The 12,230-nt window shown below is 39.0% G+C and overlaps 1 protein-coding gene across 2 annotated transcripts in view; it reads right to left on the bottom strand.

The window, feature by feature from the left end:
- The window catches only part of NAV3 (neuron navigator 3), a 946,218-nt gene that overhangs the window by 433,891 nt on the left and 500,097 nt on the right, over positions 1 to 12,230 (bottom strand). The gene's annotated exons all lie outside the window — the stretch shown is intronic.

Genomic DNA, 12,230 nt, shown 5'->3' with positions numbered 1-12,230 from the left:
ATACTTATATATAATAAAACAAGATAAACTAACGGGCTACTATAAGATTTTAAATGAATGAGGAAAGGATAAGATAACATCAGAAATGAAATTGAAGACAAACTATATATTGTAAGATGAGCTCCATTGGCTAGATCTTGGTCATAAAGTGAGATTAAGTTTTGCAAGATACAGCTTAAAGAGTCAAAAAATGACACACTTTTTTTTCGCCCCCGAGACAGAGTTTTGCTCCTGTCGCTCAGACTGGAGTACAAGGGCCCGATCTCGGCTCACTGCAACCTCCACCTCCAGGTTCAAGCAATTCTCGTGCCTCAGCCTCCTGAATAGCTGGAAATACAGACATGCACCAGCACGCCTGGCTAATTTTTGTATTTTTAGTGGAGATGGGGTTTCTCCATGTAGGTCAGACTGGTCTCAAACTCCCAAACTCAGGTGATCTGCCCACTTCAGCCTCCCAAAGTGCTGGGATTGCAGGTGCGAGCCACCACACCCAGTCAAAATGACACACTTTTAAGTGTAATAACCATGTCTAAAGCCACTAGCTCCTGATATAAAATGGTAACGTCCATGTCTACTTATTTTATCCTTAATACAAAGTCAGCCATTTGTTCACAGTGGAAGCACAACTTCCTCATACTATGACCAGACAGAAATTTATCCAATGGGTCCTCATGGGACGACACTATGATACAGAAATATACTAAATGGAACCCTTGTCTTCATAAGTCTTTGTCTCCTAATTTCTTCTACACAGACTGTTGAATTCACAGTACAATTACAATTTTAAAAATGTATTTTAAGAGAGATTAGAATAACACGGTTTGGGTATATAGACTTTTACAAGCCCATGTTAATCAGAGGGAGATTATAGTGTATTTAAATGCGGGGTTGCAAAGTGCTCATCTGCTTTCAGGAATTGACCTACAGGAGTATTTTGCAGAGCTGAGGGATAACAGTCCCCTAGATAAGTACTTGCTCTCCAGCATGCCACAGGTCACATAATTGCCTTAATTCAATTTTGTTATGTTCTTGGCCTCTCTATTCCTTAAAGATTATAATCCCCAATCTAGAGGGGTGTGTATCCTGCCTCTCTTTCAAGGAATCTTCCACAAATACCCTGTCTCATTTCAGCTCTTTCTGTGAACATTTTGGAGAAGTGACTTCAAAATAACGTCCTCCGAGAAGTGCCTTGAATGTAGCTATTGTATATTGCTGTTGAGTAGTGATTATACAGAAAAGTAGGCAGGGATATGATCAGCATCAACTTGTGAAGGCTAAAATAGTCCATCCTACTGCTTCATGGAAGTGGATCAAAGGAAGGCAAGGATTGGATAATGGAAGGCACTTTACTTCCTATTGGGCCTTTCCTAATTTGGGAGAATATAACCAGTTGAGTGTCTGAAGATGGCATGTTTATTCTTTCTAGTCTCAACAGCTGGGCAACTTACATATGCTGTTTATATGGGCATAAAAATCACAACTATAAACTGATACTTAATCCTCAAAGGAAACCATTTCATTCATATTATCCCAGTAGTACTAATGTTAAAATATTATGTAAACACAATCTTTTTTAGCTCATGTGTAATTTCTGATTATGAGTTCATCAGGCAAAGTAAGTACAAAAATAGAATTTTATAATAAAAAGAATTTTGTAATAAAAAGCATAATAGTGATTAATACTAAAATAATCATACTAATGTCCAGCAGCTCCTGATACAGAAGAGTAGCCTATGAATGCACCAAATCCTACTGCTTTTTTATCCATTGAATAAATACAGGGATTAACTGACATGAAAAAGTAGGAAATAGTGTAATTACACAATTAAGTGGCTGTATACATCAAAACTATATATTATGTATACTGGGAAAACTGCATTTAAAGTTGTCAAAATACATATTTTAGGGTTATTCAATGAGATGTACATTATTAAAATTGTAATCCCCATACTCCTCAATAGCATTCTTTTTTTGCCTTTCCTGTTCTCTATTTACTCATAGGTCCTATCATTATCTAATATACTATGTATTTTACTTATTTCTCTTATTTTTACTGAGTCCCTCACTAAATTTTAAATTCCATCAGGACAAGAATTCTTTTCCTTCTATGTTGAGCCAGAGATTGTATATCTCTAGCATGTATAAATGTTCCTACCACTTAGTAAGTACTCAGTAAATATCTGCAAATCATTTACAGTTGATTTTCCTTAAAATGTATAACAGTTACAAATAATAGGGACATTAGAGTTTTTCCAATGGAAGATGTTATTGTTGATATTGCTTTTCTTTTGAGATTTTTGTACCAACAGTCCTAGCCCTTTTGCTTTTGTCTACAATCATTTCAATACATTTTTTATCTGTGGCAATTATCACTAGACCAACCAACAAAAAAAACGATGCTTTTAGTGAAGGGAGTTCTGAAAAGATGATTCAGTAATGATCAACACTTTTGGTGAAAAACAAAATGTCTGATTGTTGATTACTGAAGGGCATGTTGACCAAATAAATCTCACAGAATGATGTCATGTATATGTTACTGGATGTCCTTGTAGTCAGTGAGAGCACCCATCTGTTTCTGTCACTTAGGATGATTAAAAAATTGGGATGACAGAATCTCAGAACCTAAGCTATTTTTTTCAATATGACAATTTATTTGCATAATATATATGCTATTGAAATGTCCAGATTCATCTGTTGTTCATAAGAAGTCATAATGCCAACAATGAAAGGAGAGAGAAACAGCTGGTAGGAAAGATAGCAATCTGTTTAGTGCGTTAAGTCAGGTCTGAGTGATATCATGTAACATACATGTCCCAAAAGCACATTTTGGCCATTGATGGTTATCCTAAACCACAGTAAAAATTCAACACAGATTCCAACTGCTTGAGCCATCAAGGAATTTCTTTTTAAAACAGGTTCTCATGTGACCATGAGTTTACCCATAGAAATAGAGCCTCTCAAACCAACCAAGGAGAATTTGAAATTTAAGGTATAACCAAACCAAAAATTAAGTTTGGCTTCAAAACAATATAAAAATCCTTACCTGCTAACTAGCATCTCCTTACTAGTTTTGCTCAGTGAAGTCAGTGTCGGTGGTAGCACTATTTATCATAAGTTTTAGCATGAATTTATTTCTGAGCATGAATTTTTTTATCCTTATAAAAAGATAGATATTCATAAAAAAGTGACAAGTAGAGTTGAAGTCAAAAGTTTATTAATGAAATATTTAATTTGATGGCAAGTCATAGCTTTTTCCTAATTAACTAAAATATTTCAAAATTAATTTTATCTTTTTTTTTACTTGAAATATTCTTCACTTTTTATAATCTGTTGCTCAGAGCATACAAAGCACACAAAGTTCTTGATATGCCTTGACAGAATCAGTGTGACATAGAAATCAGACAGGTCTAAGTTTGAATACTAGCTTTGTCACTCATTAGCACTGTTACCTGGACCAAGCTACACAACCCTTCTAAGCTCCAGTGCCCTCATCTATAAATGGAGTTAATAATGTTATCAAATTTGGAGTTGATATAAGGTCTAACTGAAATCCTTTGCGCCATGTTTAGTACATTATAAAAGGATGATAAATATTAGCTGTTATTGGTAGATACCAATATCAAATATTATTAATTTTTCATACTTGGTCATATTTTGAAACAACCTAAATCCAAATGGTTACATTTTAGACTTCATATAAAAGCAGGGAACAGCTGGGTAAGCTCTAAAAGCTGTGGTGTAGGTGTGTGATTGCTAGTCTATCATAAACTATTCAGAGTTGATGTTCTTGGCAACCACTGGGGCAAGCTGCCTCTAAGGCAAGTTCAGCTTTCTGGGTCTATTTCTTAAGAGCTCTAAAGAGCTCTTAAGGCAAAAATCCCTACTGCACAATATTCTTCTGGCTGCTTGGAAGGCCAACTTTTTGATTGGCCTGGTTCCATGACATGCCCAAACTCAATGACATCCATCTCCAAGGCTACTTCAGCAGCAAACCTCTGGGATATCTCTAACTCAGCCATCTCTTCATCCAGAAGTGCTATACCTCTAAGATTGCAAGCTCATAATCTACTCTCCTGCCACAGGTACCTTAGCTTCCTCATTTGGGATTTCATCCATCACTCCTATGAATATTCTCCTCAGTGTCATTATTCCTTCTCATAAAGTAAAGAACCACTCCCCCTAGGTTTTCAACACCACTGGGGAAAAAAAAATAAAATAAAACAAAATTGGATCTCTAGCCCCAAGCACTCTGTTGAGCTCTAGCCTTACCTTTTCATATGCCTACTGGTATCTCAAATACAACATATCCAAATACAAAGCCACCATTTTGTCTAAAAAGATATTCCTTTCATCTTACTTATTTCTCTAACTCTGTAAACAGAAATGTCTGCCCTATATATTTAACATACTTTTTGTGTATCTGAAAAAGAAAAAAAAAATCCTAGTTACCTGGTCAAACATTCATTTCACTAAACATACTTATTGATAATAAGTCACTTTCTCATAATAGAAAGAGATGAATTTTTAAAATTAATGATATTCACTGCCTAGTTAACTAAAAGATATCAATACAGGATCTGCTCAATTACTGTCTAATAATAAAAACCATAACTGTTCACTTCCTTGTTGACAAATCTGACTTTCCATAATGGCGGTTTATTTCATACCTTGGCATCAAAGACATTAATTAAATTACAAAAGTAATCCACTTGAGATAATTATTGAATTATTTTAATGATTCAAGTTTACTAACTACAAATTTACTAATTTATAAGTCTGTAACAACGTGTGTTATACAGAACTGTATCTTCAAACATTCCTGTGACTTTGTTTGATACTATTTACTCTTTTAGGATAAGAAAATGTATAGAGAAAGCTTACAATGTCTAAGTATTTATTGGGCCAACTTTACAACACAGATCAACATTCCTCTTTTCAAGTACAGTCACTACTGTGCTATCAGAAAATGCTTCTGACAGATTGCATGACCACTCTGGGAGCTGTACTGTTCTGTTAGCTATTACTGATAAAATGGACATTTTACATATGTCTAAGGTTATATTAGAAATTATATTTGAAAGGTTGGAAGTCATATTTGGCTGCGTTTTATATCAAATGTAATTTACATCAAACACAGCCTTGGCTAAGAATTATTTCATAAACATGTAGCAACTATATTGTAGTAGTTAAAAACACACCCTGGAAATGACCTGCCTTGATTTAAATTTGGAGTCAGCTATATACCATATAAGTTATCTTGAGCAAATTACTGAACCTTTCCATGCCTCAGTTTTCCCAATTATAAAATGGCAATGAAAAAATACCTGCCTCCTTGATTTTTACAAGGATTAAATATATATCAATTCATGTAAAGGATTAATGTATGACTCACAGTAAAGATTCACTAAGTCCTGACTATTATTTTTTGAGGAAGGGCAATGTTGATAAGTAAAATTAATTTAAGGAAGAAGAGAGTAATAAATAGTCCTTGATGGCTGTGGTGGCCCATCTGGAGCAGCCACTGAGAAGACACTGGCTGCAGTAGGGGAGGTGCTGCCAGGGTTGCACACTATACAGACCTGGCAGGAACCAGGAACAGGTAGGAGCCCTGCCTGCCTCATTCTCAGTTTGCAGGGCAGGAGCCCCACCCTCCCAGGTGTAGCTGCAGCTCTTCAGCTGTAGCTGTGGATCTGAGCATCTGCACTCCTGGCCCAGAAGCCCCCCTGCCCCCACAGGCTCAGAAGTGCCTGCTCCCTCTGTCTGGCAGCTCCCTACTCCCAGCACCTGCTCTGATTTCAGAGCAAAGTTGAGGCTAAGCCCAGGTGCTGTTGTGTTCACCCCAGCTGGGAGTGCCCATGCTTGGGGAGCTGCTGACACATCAGCCCTCTGCTGCCTCAGCCCCCTCCAGTCTTTGGGTGATGGCAAGCACAGTAGGGAGGCCGAGGGGGCACTAACGGCAGCTTGGTGCAGGCCTGAAGGCATTCTCCGACACAAACAGCCTGGGCACCCTGGATGACATGTTAAATGGCAGCAGGAGGCAGACAGGCTCCTGGGCAGAAAGGGTCAGGTGCCTGGTGAAACCCCACCTTCAAGCCAGGGACTGTCGGAAGCCTCATAGCTTGCCTGTCAGTTCCAGATGGAGTCCATGACCTGCAGTGAGAATTTATGGTGCTTTTTCCAGGCTGCCCATGGCCACCCAGGAACCAATCAGCATGTACTTCCTTCCCTCTGAAGTCCATAAAACCCCCAGACTCAGCCAGACTCAGGCAGATGATGGGATGACCTATCTGTGGATAGGTGCTACTGGACTCCTCTCCACTGAGGCCTGCACACTTGTCGGAACAACCTGCCTGTCAAAAGGAGCTACCTATTTCAGGTCTCTTGAGATCTGTACTGTCGCTCAATAAAGCACTTCTTCACCTTGCTCACCCTCCAGTTTTCTGCATACCTTGTTCTTCCTGGATGTGGGACAAGAACTTGGGACCTGCCAAATGGTGCAACTGAAAGAGCTGTAACACAAACAGGGCTGACACACACCTCCTTTGCTCACCACATTGCAGGCGATGAGAAGGAAAAAAGAGCTGCAGCCCTTTGGGGATCTCAGGCCTAGGTGCTCCCTGAGCCAGGGCTATGACCCCTCTTTGGCACTCTGCAGTTTCTGGTGTCTCCAAGCTCCTGGCTGCCACTGTGTTCCCCTCGTCTAGAGACAGGTGCCCACAGCTGAAGCCGCTTGCCATGCATCTGATTTAGCTGCATGCTCACACGGAGCCAGTGTCTGTGCTGGCGCCTGGAGCTGCCCACCCCACCTCAGTGACTAGTGTGCTTGGCTGTGTGCAGTGGCTGGATCTCACACTCACCTACTCACACATTCCTTGCCACTCCACCCCTGGCTCCAGTGTCTTCAGAGGCATGGGAAATGGGCTGGTAGTGCTAGCCAAATGCAGACTATCAGGTCAAGTGGTTAGAAAAAGCCCTGTGGGCCCTAGCAAAACTCAGGCTAAGGCGCCACTGGCCACAGAGGTTTCCAGCTGGGAAAGTGATACCCTAAGGATCCTATAACATCATTAGGAATCCATCACACATCACATTTGAACTGCCTGTTTTACAAATATTATCTCACATGATTTTCACAACAATCCTTTAGGAAATCCTAAGTCTATCCATTATGAAAGATCAAAGTTGAGACTTAGTGAGTTCAAGTAACTTAGATAAGCATACAAAACTATCATACAAGTAGACAAGGTTTGGGCCTACCTCTCTGACTCTCTGACTTTCCATCGCACTTCTTAATAGCCAATTTTCCCTTGTAAAAAAACTATTGGCCGGGTGCAGTGGCTCATGCCTGTAATCTCAGCACTGGGAGGCCAAGGCGGGCTGATCACCTGAGGTCAGGAGTTATAGATAAAATCCCGTTTCTACTAAAAATATAAAAATTAGCTGGGTGTGGTGATGGGTGCCTGTAATCCCAGCTACTCAGGAGGGTGAGGCAAGAAGAATTGCCAGAACCCAGGAGGTGGAGGTTTCCATGAGCCAATATCACACCACTATACTCCAGCCTGGGTGACAGAGCCAGACTCCATCTCAAAAAATAAAATAAAGATAAATAAAAAATTAAAAAAAAAATTGATTGCCTATTTTTTAGAATCCTAGAATTTTTAAGTTGGAATAAACCCTAGATGTGATCTGGTCAAGATCACCATTTTAAAAAATTGAAAGAGACTGAAGTTGAGAATTTAAGTGACTTGTCAAATTCCCTGTTACTATCCTTTCATTTTTCTTCAATACAAACCTATCAATACATTTTAAATGCTAAAATTATCCTATTCTAATATTAAAAACACTCCCTTGGCCATTATCCCCCATTAGACAGCAAGTTGATGAATGTATATTTAGGCCAAGATAATTGGGAAATAAAATCGGCCAGCCACTAGAGAAAGTGTGAGACAAGTTCTGAGACTAAGATAAAAAGAATAGCTTTGTTGGTGACTTAGAGTTGTACCAAAGTGGGAGTTAAGTTTTGCTTGGAGAGGAAATGAAGAGAGAGAAAAAGGTAGTGTTCATGTGTGAAAGGAACTGAAAGATTTTTCACACCTTCTTTTAAAGTAATTATAATCTCTTCTATTTCCTGTCTCTTCATGGTCTTCCTTTTCCTCCAGCTCCTTCTTTTCCCTAATGTGATACACGTGAGCTAAGTTATTTTTTTTTTTTTTTTTATTAGCTGGGAGGGGAAAAAATAGACAGCCTGGGTAAGTCTTCATTTGCTACTTCCTTTCTCTCTTCTCTGTCAAGAAATTTGAACATTCAATATCTCCTCTTGCTCATATCCCTTAATTTCTTAACCGATGCCAATTTCTGCCTCTCCCCCATCCCCATCAGCTGAGACAGATCTTGCTCTGAAATTCAACAATAATTTCACATTTCTTACTTGGTTTCATGTCCCTCTTGCAAATTTCACCACTGACCCCCCTCTTTTATTATATATATATATATTTTTTGTTTCTGTGTTATAATTTTATCTTGCTTGTCCCTATTCTCTAATTTTTGATCTCAGTATTCTTTTCATATCTAGTTGGATTCTTCAAGGCTTCTTTTTCTAACTTCTACTCCCAGTCTGCATGCCTAACTTCAATGATCTTTCATTTCCTTTTCTTCAACTTTTTGCCTTCTCTACTTTTCCATTCTCAGTTCTCACCATCCCCCATGTGAACTCTAGGCTCTAGCCATAGTTGTTCTCCAATACCTCCTGTTCCTTCAGGACTGCATGTCGCTGTTCGTGTTCTTTCTTTCATTTGGATGGCCCCTTTCATTTTTGGCTTCCTGATAAATAGCTTAAAATCACTTTAACTGAGTGGCTCAGATAGTCACCTACTGCTGCTTTTGTGCTCTTGTGAGTCTCTGCATCACCTACCATATTATTTTGTAATGGATTTCTCTTCCAGTAGCGTGTGTGCTTCACAGGCACCTCCTTGAAACTGATCATTCATCTTCATAGCACATGTAACTGGCATGGTACCTAGATTTCAGGGGATCCTTTCACAATTAGGTTTTGATCAGTGAACAAATTTGGAGTTACGGAGCAAACAGCAGACAGTGGTATTTTGAGAGGCAATAGAGAACAGAACTGAGGCCAAAGTGGTTGGCAAAGGGTCTCAAAGAGATCAGAGAACTTTGGAGCAGGAAGAATTCAGATTTGGTAGCAATACTGAAGTCAGAAGTCTCCTTCAGCCCAGGTTATGACAACATTATGTTCTTTCAAAAAGATTTTAGCAGAGAAGGAAGTAGAAAATATCAGGATTTCTGGGGAATTCCCCTTTCGAAATACTATTTTAAAAATTTAATAGCCTTCCTAATGTTTTATGATTCATGAAACCTTTTAAGCAGGTTTCTATAACACAACTGATAACACACCATTAAAGGATTTTTACAAGAGGGCATGGCCATGCAGCTACATACCCAGATGCTTCCTGAATGGGATGGATATATGTTATACTAACTAGGATAGTTTCCAAAACAATGACCTAGACTTGCTGTCGTAAATGTCACCTGTACACTGACATGAATATACATAAGAATTTATGTAATTAGCTACTCCAGATCTCTTAGCTAATTCACAAACATACATCTCCTACAAGAGAGTAAAATAGTTAAGGAATAATAAAATTCAGTGAAGCTAACAATAATGAAACATTCTATTGGCTTTAAAAACACTGTAGAACCAATATAATAAACAAGGCTCTCTTTTGAAAAATCCTATGAAGTAATATAGAAAATTAATTTCCTGTTCAAATCAATGATGTATCAATTTAAATGTAGTTGAATTCTATTTTGGAACTTGATTAAAGTGATCTTGAAAGGTTTCTAAATTAAATTTGTCTTTAAATCCCTAAATCAAAATTGTTCAAACCTAGTTTATTTTCATATTCCTTTCAAAATCACCAATGACTGGTACCAATTACAAGATGGCCGGGGTCCTATGCATGAACCTTAAAACATGCAACAAAATTACTGTGATTGCCTATGTGGTAACACTTGCATTTGACAAGTGGCAAGCAGGATGATTTTATTGATTTTGAACAGATTCTATTACTCAGTATATGAATACCAAATAAACACATAAACAATGCAGGTGATACAATGTACAATATAATTAGAAAAGACACTGCCCGTGCACAGATGGTCACACATATAAGAGAAATGCATCTAAAAATGTTGCCGTACTTCAGAAGGCATTTATCCACTTGTGGGAATAAAGAAGTTGAGAAGGACAAATTTAGTGAAAAGAAAAGATGACTTAGGGCAGAGAAGAAAACTATTTCCACATAACTGAACATCTGTAGCAGGAGTGTCCCCTTCACAACCAGGAAAGTGAGGCCCCTCTGCTGGATCCCAGGCCTCAGGGTATTCCATGCTTTGAGTGCCTTACTTGATATATTCACTGTCCCTCTCTGATAGCTGGACCAGCCAAAATCTGCAGTACTATCTGGGTGGGGTGCTTCAAACTCAGACTGGAACTGCGTGGGACCCATTCCTTATCATGTCTGGAGCCCTCTCCAACACTTTATTGCAAGTATGAGGTCAACCAGATGCTCCAAGGAGCTTAATGACACACTTATCTCAGGATTTGGTGACCTTGTCCTAGTTCCAAGAGAGCATCCTGGCAAGGGGTCCCTCCCACAGGGCAGTGTAATATTTCCTTCAGAGAACTACACAATATTAGGCTGCAAAAATGGAGCATACATAATTAATTTTGACTGATGTCCATTCAGGTTGGACAGAGGATGAGTTCAGACCTCTGCACAACCAATGGTTCAGTACTGGTATTAGAGTTTGAGCCTTGTGAGTTCACACTTTAGCTCTCACCTGCCCATGTTCTAGTCTACAGAGGATGCTAGTCTACAGAGGTTGAGGGTGGCAAGGGTTGCAGCAGGCTTTCTTTATCCTGTGAGTCCCTGACCCATGAAAACCAAAGCTGAAACTTCTCCTGTTTTGCAGGTTCTGTGCTACTAGTGAGGAAGTTCTCTGGTGATGACCATATTTACTTACTCCTCAGAGGCCTTTAAAAATCATTTTTTCTTTAATGCTAATGGCCCTTTTGATCAGTGTCCTCTCCTACCTTCTATAATCTGTATGGTAAAGGGACCAATATTCCTTGCATAAAAGAGACTACTCTTCTCTCTCCACCTAAGGGCCAGTCACCTCTTCTCTCCTGAAGGCAGTATGTAGAAGGCAGGGTACAGTCTATATATATAGACATCATATTCCATGAAGGCAGATATCATAGCCCAAAAGAGTTCAAGATATGATTGGAAAATGTGTTATTCTATGTTCATGCTCTAAAATTCAGAATGGGAAATGTAACATGACTGGAAACAAATTAAGGCTCACATTTCCCTCCATACTCTGAATAAGTTATCCATGTGTGATTATAATTGTGTGCAGGAACAACCTCTCAGAGAGCCACTGGAAGCCTTTACTGGAGAGGTAAAGTCCATAATGCTTCAATATAAATAGGCTCTGAAGAGTAGTAGTATCAAGAGTAGTAACAACATTACTACCTTTTTCTCACAATGGAAAACAGTCAGCCAGAAACTACACACTTAATAACAACAACAACAACAACAAAAACTATGAAGCCTGGATGGAAATTTGAGAAGGAGTTCAATGGACTAAATACAACTTTATAACAACGATCCCTGTTTGAAAGTGGAATAGTCATCTTTTTAATTTTTTTTTTTTTTTTTTTTTTGAGGTGGAGTCTCGCTCTGTTGCTAGGCTGAAGAGAAATGGCACAATCTCGGCTCACTACAACCTCTGCCTCCCAGGTTCAAGCGATTCCCTTGCCTCAGCCTCTCGAGTATCTGGGACTACATGCATGCACCACCATGCCTGGCTAATTTTTTTTTATTATTATTATACTTTAAGTTCTGGGATACACATGCAGAATGTGCAGGTTTGTTACATAGGTAGACATGTGCCATAATTATTTGCTGCACCCATCCACTTGTCATCTATATTAGGTATTTCTCCTAATGCTATCCCTCCCCTAACCCCCCACCCACCAACAGGCCCCAACGTGTGAAGTTCCCCTCACTGTGTCCATGTGTTCTCATTGTTCAATTTCTACTTCTGAGTGAGAACATGTGGTGTTTCATTTTCTTTTCCTGTGTTAGTTTGTTGAGAATGATGGTTTCCAGCTTCATCAATATCCCTGCGAAGGACATGAACTCATC

Source organism: Papio anubis, chromosome 9, assembly GCF_008728515.1.
Source record: "Papio anubis isolate 15944 chromosome 9, Panubis1.0, whole genome shotgun sequence".
NCBI lineage: Eukaryota > Metazoa > Chordata > Mammalia > Primates > Cercopithecidae > Papio > Papio anubis.
Note: the sequence above shows the minus strand (reverse complement) of the source record. Positions and strands in the feature narration are given on the sequence as shown.